This window comes from Artibeus jamaicensis, unplaced genomic scaffold (assembly GCF_021234435.1).
Source record: "Artibeus jamaicensis isolate MK-2021 breed Jamaican fruit bat unplaced genomic scaffold, CSHL_Jam_final contig_3126, whole genome shotgun sequence".
NCBI lineage: Eukaryota > Metazoa > Chordata > Mammalia > Chiroptera > Phyllostomidae > Artibeus > Artibeus jamaicensis.
The window spans coordinates 7385052-7394212 of NW_026521723.1; the positions used below are offsets into that span (position 1 = coordinate 7385052).

At 40.0% G+C, this 9161-nt stretch overlaps 1 pseudogene; it reads right to left on the reverse strand.

Annotated features, from left to right (window-relative positions):
• Positions 1 to 1776: 1776 nt before the first annotated feature.
• Positions 1777 to 2416, reverse strand: LOC119036626 (intraflagellar transport protein 22 homolog; annotated as a pseudogene).
• Between the last annotated feature and the right edge of the window lie 6745 nt (positions 2417 to 9161).

The following is a 9161-nucleotide window of genomic DNA, read 5'->3' on the forward strand; positions in this document are numbered from 1 at the left end:
TTATCTATATTTTTCCCTTAACAAACAGCCAAAAGACTATTTCTTAAAAGTATGATATACAGAAAATTTTGGTCTGTTGCATAAAGAACAACATGACCCAAACTATTTGCCAGTCAGTTTATTTGTGAAACAAATCAGAGGTGGCCAATGATTGGTAAACTGAGAAAGTGTTTACATTGTGAAAGCTGTCTCCAAGGTTTAAAAACATTCCTGGTTGCTGTTAATAAGAAATCAAGTAAAGGATATTTTAGCTCTGGCCAGTGTGGCTAATTGGTTAGAGCATCATCCAGTAAACCTGCAGGTTGCAGGTTTGATTCCTGATCAGAGTATATGCCTCAGTTGAGGGTTTAGTCCTGGGCAGGATATATATCAGAGGCAACTGATGGATGTTTCTTTCTCACATCAATGTTTCTCTCTCCCTCTCTTTCCCTCCCTTCCCTTGTCTCTAAAATCAGTGAGCATAACCTTGGATGAGGATTTAAAAAATTATAGATGCATCACACTGATACTTGATTTTGCCAAGGTCTTCCACTAGTACATGAATTTAAGAGATGAGTATAGAGAATTATAACTGAACAAAAACAGAGGTTTGGCTGACTGTCTCCACAAAAGCCAAACTCATGAGGCTGATGATGGTTTACAAGGAAAGAGGTTTTATTCAGGTGCTGCATAAATTGGGAGAATGGCAGACTCTTGTCTCAAAGACCATCTCCTCTTTTTGCCATGGAAGAAGTCCAACTGTCCTTAGCAAAGCCAAGACAAAAGCCAGTATCCAGAGTTCCTGCTCTAATTTAAGGGACAGTCCTTGGAGCCTGCAGGTGGCTGCTAAGTAGTCTGAGTCCCCACTCAGGTAGCTTAGCTTGTTTCCAGCTGCTGTCCATTTGAACCTCCCTCCTGGAACCTGAGTGTGGAGTCCACATGGCCATGGGCCATTTGGCTGCTAGGGCCACATAGACACATGTCCTGGGGTGGGTGAGAGAACCTGTGAACACACGGGCTAGTGTGCCACCAGGTGGACAAGAGTGAGTGAGAAGCTCGCTCCTGGAGGCCATGGGCTACCTGGCTGCCAGCTTGTTACATTACCTATGTCACTTTTTTTGTAATTTATTCAACCATATAAAGTTTACAAATTGAGGGACCTGTCCCAAGGACAAACTTGATAAAATTTGCTTTCGTATTCCAAAAGTTGTAGATAGTCATGCATAGCATATATGGTCTTTCCAAAGTTCTGTCACTAGATTCATGAACATTGCATGTGAGAAGAAAAAAAGAGCTTTTGAATTTACAATGAAATATCTAAATATTTGTTTAAGATAAGCTAGTATTTTGTTAATAGTGCTAACTTATATCAGATGTGTGCATACTAGCCTGAGTAGCACAAGTTTATATTTATAAATCTGGATTGTAATAATAAATTACATAAATATTTATTAGATACTGAACTTACCTGAAAACCTTCAAATTGCAAGAGATGGATATACAGTGGATTGTCATTATTCATGGTCAGTATGTTCTATAAAGTCACCACAAGCACTGCTCCCAAAGCATTAGTGAATACCAAAGCATCACTCCCAAGGAAATACGGAGCTAGGTTAAGAGAGAGAATAGGCAGAATGATTCAACTTCTTTGATAACTGGTACCTTCCAGCAGATAAGGAAAATTTCCTCTACAGACACAAGGAGAAGAAAATATCAGTAGCCAGGTAAGATTTCAAATCTGCATTGGGAAAAACATTAACCTCACTTGGGATGTGTAAGAGTCTAGGTGAAGGCTAGTTAGGTAATAATTAACATTTTCTGGACTCTGCTCTGAGACACTGAGTTGATTATGCTTTTTAAATACTTAATGAATTTCATCCAGATGTCTTCAGAGTCATCCTCAAGATTTGAGTGTACCAGCTTCAGCTTGTCCGAGGGTGGCGACAAAGAAAGGTTTCCTTTACACTTCCAGAGCCAGGTTTGTGGAGTGCAATTAACAGACACTGGGTATCCTGTAAGAAATGCTGAACAATTCAGGAATACCACATCTTGATTTCCTTCAGTTGGCTTGGGATGCCATCATTGAAGATGATCACCACTCTGTGAGAGTTCTTCATCAGGGCTGGCCAGCAAGACTGGAGCTTTGGATTACTGCCACAAATCCATAATCAAATTCTCACACTGTGTCTTCATTGTAGCTGGTAATTTGTAAGTTCTCAAATTCCAGGATCCTCTTCCATGGGTTGGGTTGTATTCAGTGATGTTAGAAGATTCTGTCAGGAAGTTTGTCAAAATAGTTTGTCCACACTTGCAAGGGGCTCACAAAGAGGATCTTGGCTATCAGAATTCTCTTCTGCTGATTGAAGGCCCACTTGAGCCCACTTGTGCCTTGAGTGCATATATTTGTACATTTGGTTTCTTCATTGATGCAGTCCATTGCATAAGAATTGAAAACAATCTCTGTGAACCAGGCCAAATCTGTAAGTGACCTCTAGGTGGTTTATTGCTTCTTAATTATCAAGAACAATCATTAAATATACTGACGTGTGTCTAGTAAGTATCCCACCATGTAATGTGAAGAATAGAGATGTTTATTGAAGAAGATATAAGATACAAGAAACATTGAAGACTTCCAGTCAAGATGGTGGCATAGGCAGAGATGGCTCACCTCTTCACACAACCACTTCAATTACAACTAAAATATAGAACAACAATCATGCAGTAACATCAGAAATCAAGTTGAATAGAAGGGTGACAACTATGGAATGAATGAAACCACATCCATCCAGACAGGTAGGAGGGGCAGACACATGAAACAGGCTGGTCCCCCATCCACATGTGGTGGACAAAGATTTGGGAGGTGTATCTCAGGAGAAAGTAGTCCCAGCCCCACACCAGGCCCCCAATCCCAGGGTTCCAGTGCCAAGAAGATAAGTCCACATAACTTCTGGCTGCCAAAACAAGTGGAGATTGAGTTGGTGGCAAAAACTACTGAGGTTCCAAGCAGTTCCTCTCAAAGAACCCCTACACAGACTTACTCAGATTCACTCCCTCTGAGCTCTGGGGTAGCATCTTGAAAGGCATCAGTGGCATAAAGGGAGAAACTGGTATCTGGCTGGCATCAAGGTGAGCAGAGTCCATTGCCCCTTTTTCTAAATCCTCCCCTCACAGAGCCACAGAACCAGCAAGCTGGTGCCATCTCTGAGACTCCATCAACCTGGATAACACTGTTTCACCTGCCTTGGAGATCCCCAGAGACCCTGCCCCAGCAAACTTATGGGCCCACCCAAGCTGCTTTTCTATATGAATGCTGGTCTTGGCTCATGCTTTACAACTTCCTCAGTCCTCTCAAACAAGCAACAACAGTCTCAGTGAGCCCTAGGCCAGGCACTAGCAGCAGGCAGCCTAGATTCACAGCTTGGCTTCACCTGGGAATCTCCAAGCCCAGCATAGATAGTAGCTATCTCAGATTGCTTTATAGCTCAGGAGGGTAGCCTTGGGCAAAACACAGGTGGTGTCTGACCTTGGCTTACACCACCTGGGAAACCTCTGTGTTGGCACACCTGTTGGGCAGTTACTGAGAATGTTGGAGCACCACCACACTGCCCCTGCAGAGTTGATATTCCATGGAGGGTGGTGGTTGGCGGTAAGTGGTCACAGCCAAGTCTTACAGTTGATGGACCTGAGTAAACCCCTCCCATTGATCTGCCAACAGGAACCAAGGCTCAACTACAAGAGGAGGGTATACTGAGCCCACACATGGGGCACACCTCGAATACCCAACTTGGGTAATAGAGGAGGCTGTGCTATAGGACCCTACAGGACACTTACTACATTAGGCCACACTACCAAGACTTGGAGTCATAGCAGCTCTACCTAATACATAGAAACAAACACAGGGAGGCTGCCAGACAGAGAAACACAGCCAAATGAAAAAACAGATAAAAACTCCAGAAAAAATAGCTAAATGAAATGGAGATAAGCAATTTATCAAATGCAGAGTTCAAAACACTGATTATAAGGATGTTCAAGGAACTTAGTGAGGATCTCAATGGCATAAAAAGATCCAGTCAGAAGCTACTAATTGAAATAAAAAACAATTTACAACAGTAGGGTGTAAAAAACTGAGAATCAAATTAGTGATTTGTAATATAAAGAAGCAAAAACAGCCAATCAGAACAACAAGAAAAAAGAATCCATTTAGAATGGAAGGGCAGGTAAAGAGCTTCCAGGTAGGGAGATAAAGGAGTTCATCTTCACTAAACCATTATTATAGAAAATATTAAAGAGACATATTTAAGAAAATGAAGATGATCAAAACTATGAACAATAAAATGGCAAAAAACAATAAGAACAGAGACAGAATCATGTATATGGAAAGCGTTTTAATGGTTTTCAGATGGAGGAGGGTATAGGGGAAAGAGTGAAGGGGAGAGAAGATTAAGAAGTACAAGTAGGTAGTTACAGAATAGCCATGGCGATGTAAAGTACAGTATAGGAAATGGAGTAGCCAAAGACTTACATTCATGACCGATTGACATGAACAATGGTGTGGGATTGCCTGAGGGAGTTGAGGGCTCCAGGGAGTGGGGCAAGAGGGGAAAATCAGGACAACTGTAATAGCATACATAATCAATAAAATATAATTGAAAAAAGAAACATTGTACATAAAAGAATGATGCCTTAGTCCCTTTTGAAGTAGGCACTTTGGGACTTCACACAGTTTTCCCAATCTCCCTTAGCTGCCTGTTGTATTTTCTTGAATCTTATCAATTGTCTTAAATCTTTTCCCTTTCAAAGGTGATTTTAGTTTTGGGAAAAGCCAGAAGTCACAGGGCACCAAATCTGGGCTGTTAGCAGGGCTGAGTCACCTGGATGATTGGATTTTTTGCCAAAAAAAAAAAAAAAAAATCTGCATGAGATGTGATCCATGAGTGCATATATTGTGATGAGGCTGCCAAGTCACCAGTTGCCCATAGCTGTGGCCTTCTGAATCATCTGAATAGTTTCTGGGGAGGGATGTTTAAGCTTAATGCAAAATTTGATGCAGATTTGTTGCTCTACTCACTCAGTCATTTTGAACTCAACAGCCACACAGTACACATGCTCACTCAATGGCATCTACCACCCCCACTGACTAGTACAGTGAAGCGATTGTTCATGCATGTGCATTCCAGTCCACTCTCCTTGGCTGCCAGGTTAGACTGATGTCGTGCAATCTGTTCCTGTTATTTTAACAATGGCTGGACTTTTCCCAGACTGACCTTGTGTATCTTACAGCAATTATTACCATTTAAAAGGGATGGTAACAGCTTTATTACAAATACAATCAGAAAATTGAGAGATTGGAGCTTAGAAAGATCTTTTTCATGCATCTGGAGATTTGAGCTAATTCCTAGCATAAAGTCATATGCAATGTGGGTGCTTAAACACATTCATGTTGTTGCAATTTGGCAAACATTTTTTCAATAAAGTTGTAGAGTTGAAAATGTGTGAGCTTTTAGCTGAATGTGCAAAAATAAATATTAGTCATTCCTTGGATCAGCCTTTTTAAGGGTGTCGAATGGGACTTTGTATGTGTGGAGACTGTATTCAGCCAAAAGTAAAATTTTCTTTGAAGCTTATGTTGAAAATGTTAAGTGCAATATTTATTGCTTTCCAAGGCTTAAAATTTATATGCAGATATACTGTTATGAAACCATATTTGGTATTCAAATGTTCACTTTATATCTTTCCTCACCCCAAGGACTGTTTTACTAGCAAGACGGACTTTCTATGTGGTTTTTGTTTCTATTTTTAATGCCCCTAGTGTCCATACACTTTAACAGTGGTAAATAATCATCGTTGTTTATGGTCCTAGAAATATAATACTTAAAAAGTAATTTTGAAACATTTTTTTCAGACTTCAGCATGTATCTAGCTTCAATTTTAAAAAGGACAAAGGAATATGAAGTAGATAAGAAACAAAAGGCAATTAAATGGGAAGTTGTTGAACATGTATGTGCTATAAATTTATATAAATACCAAAAGTAGGAAAGACAGCAACCCAGCTCTCCATGTGGAATAAATGAGGTGGGAACTACCTTTTCCCAAACAGTGTATTAATAGTTTTAATTTTTCTGCTATCTTTTTATATAGTGATTGGTAGTTATTAATTTATTTGGCATTTATCATGCCAATGTTAATTCATGCATATCTCATATGACAATTACAATTGGGAGGAATTTCTGATGTGAAGGACTAATTCTACATTAGTATTTATTGAGAGAATATAAATATTTTTACATGAGTCCCACTGCAGTTTACTAATTAATATATTCTTACTCCAGGATATAAGCAGTGGCACTAGAATCTATATGAAATGAAACAGCAGTAGTTAAAAAATTCGTTAGTGTTTATGTTAGTACTTAATGTATCCTTCTTGGAAGCCATAGAGAGGACAAATTACCCAACAACCAGGTTTACTTCTTTATAAACTATATTTCTATTTTGTATTTGTAATTAAGAAGTCTTACACGTTGAGCTGACTTTTGTCAGTGGGGAGATGTTGGTCTGATATTAATAATGATTCTCTTGGTCATTGTTAACTGAACGTTCTGCTACTTCTTGAGCCCATCTTTTCTCACCTGCTCCCTGCCTTTTGCCTCTTTTCTGCATTTGAATCTCAGTGTTTGAGTTTTCTTCAGTTTGAATTTTTTTCCTTTTATTTTTTTAAATTTATTTTTTTGTTGATTATGCCATTACAGTTGTTCTATTCCCCCCTTCATTCCCCTCCACCCCCCATCCCCACCATTACCCCCCCTTTAGTTTATGACCATGTGTCTCAAGTTCTTTAGATTCTATATTTCCCATACTATTCTTGCCCTCCCCCCATCTATTTTCTATCTACTTTCTATACTACTTATTTTCTGTACCTTCTCCCCCCTTCTCCTCCTCCCACTCCCCTGTTGCTAACCCTCCTTGAGATCTTCATTTCTATGTTTCCACTCCTGATCTAGCTGTCCTCTTAGTTTGCTTTTGTTTTAGGTGTGGTTGTTAATAACTGTGAGTTTGCTGTCCATTCACTGTTCATGTTTTTTTAACTTCTTTTTCTTAGGTAAGTCCCTTTAACATTTCATATAATAAGGGCTTGGTGATGATGAACCGCTTGAATTTGATCTTATCTGAGAAGCACTTTATTTGTCCTTGCATTCTAAATGAAAGCTTTGCTGGATAGAGCAATCTTGGATGTTGGTCTTTGGATTTCATGACTTGGAATACTTCTTTCCAGCCCCTTCTTGACTTTAAGGTCTCTTTTGAGAAACCAGCTGACAGTCTGATGGGAACTCCTTTGTAGGTGACTGTCCCCTTATCTCTTGCTGCTTCTAGGATTCTCTCCTTCATTTTAATCTTGGCTAATGTAATTATGATGTGGCTTGGTGTGTTCCTTCTTGGGTCCAACTTCTTTGGGACTCTCTGAGCTTCCTGGATTTCCTGGAAGTCTATTTCCTTTGCCAGATTGGGGAAATTCTCCTTTATTATTTGTTCAAATAAGTTTTCCACTGGTGGCTGTTCCTTTCCCCCTTCTGGTACCCCTATAATTCAGATGTTGGAGGACATTTAAAGATGTCCTCGAGGTTCCTAAGACTCTCCTCATTTTTTGAATTCTTGCTTCTTCACTCTTTTCTGTTTGGCCATTATTTGCTTTCTTCTGATCCACTCCATTGATTTGAGTCCCAGTTTCCTTTTCATTGCTATTGGTTTCCTGTGCAATTCCATTCATTTCAGTTCCTTCATATGTTTCTCTAATTTGTGGCTATAATCAACCAGATCTGTGAGCATCCTGATCACCAGTGTCTTAAACTGTGCGTCTGAGAGTATTGCTATTTCTTCATCGCTTTGATTTATAATCTCTGGAGCTTTGAGATCTTCTTGAGCACATTTTTGGTTTGTTCGCACTTGTTAAGTTCGAAGAGCAGAGCCTTGGACTCCCAGGTCACTGGGTTATGATGTTGTATGTGGGGGCGTGGTCAGAGCAGGGAACTGGCGGCCCCCTCTGTGGTTTCGTGCCGCTGGGTGAGGAGCAGAACCTTAGGTGGTTCACCAGGGCTGGGCCCCTCAGAGTCGCTGGGTTATGAGGCTGTATGTGGAGGTGGGGTCAGAGCAGGGAAATGGCGGCACCCTCCGCTGCCACTTGCCGTGGGGACCCACTGGGTCCCGATCCAATTGCCCACTCCCTTGCTCGTTTATCCGCACACAAATGCGTGACCACAGTCAACCCGCAGCCCTGCTCCCTTGCTATTCCTCGCAGTCGCTGGGTCTCTTACTAGGTCCAACCCTGCGCCTGGATTCCGCGTGCTTGAGTTCGTCTGACCGAGTTTTCCTGTGCAACCCGGCTCCTCCAGCTGCTGGTTTCGCCCCTCTTACCGGTCAGGCTGAAGAATTTGTTGTTATTAGACTTCTGAAAAGTTCAATTCTCTCTGTTCTGGCTGTGTTTTCTGTTGCTAATATTTAGTTGTCTCTAAACTTGGTTGTGTGAGAAGGCACGGCGTCTCCACCTATGCCTCCATCTTGGCGGAAGTCCTTCAGTTTGAAATTTAAGGTAGGTTCTAAGGCTGAACTCTGAAAAGTCGGGCTATGCTGAGTCCTAAAGAAAGTAGAATGCTAATTTTTCTTGTGATTGTGATATAAACCTTGATAAAATCAATATCTTTTAGTGCCTTTGGTATAAATAATTATGTGATTTCTTTAAGTTTTTAATGCTTGGAAAAATTGTTTATAACTCATGTTTACATGGCTATGTTTTCTAGGCCATATAATGTATCTCTACTTCTACTATAACTAATACAACTTTTTTTTTTATTTTACAAAAGGAATTCTGATCATTTGAATAATGAACTCTAGGTATAAGCGTGCAAAATCATTTTAAAATCAAGTTAAATTCTGAACATTGTAGGCAATTGTTGGACAGCAAAATAGACCTATATTTTAAAATTCAGCACCTTATTACTCAGAATAGACAGATATATTTACAAACTACCTAAGTTTTTCAAAACAAAACAATTTCATTTTTTGTAATTGGGAAAATATTGTTCTTAAGTTTTGCCATTCATTTAGAATTAGAGGTTAAATTCAAAGACAGAGATGAAATCAGATTGTCCTGAAAGATTCAAGTCAACTGCTCCAAGGAAAGTGTCCTTTTC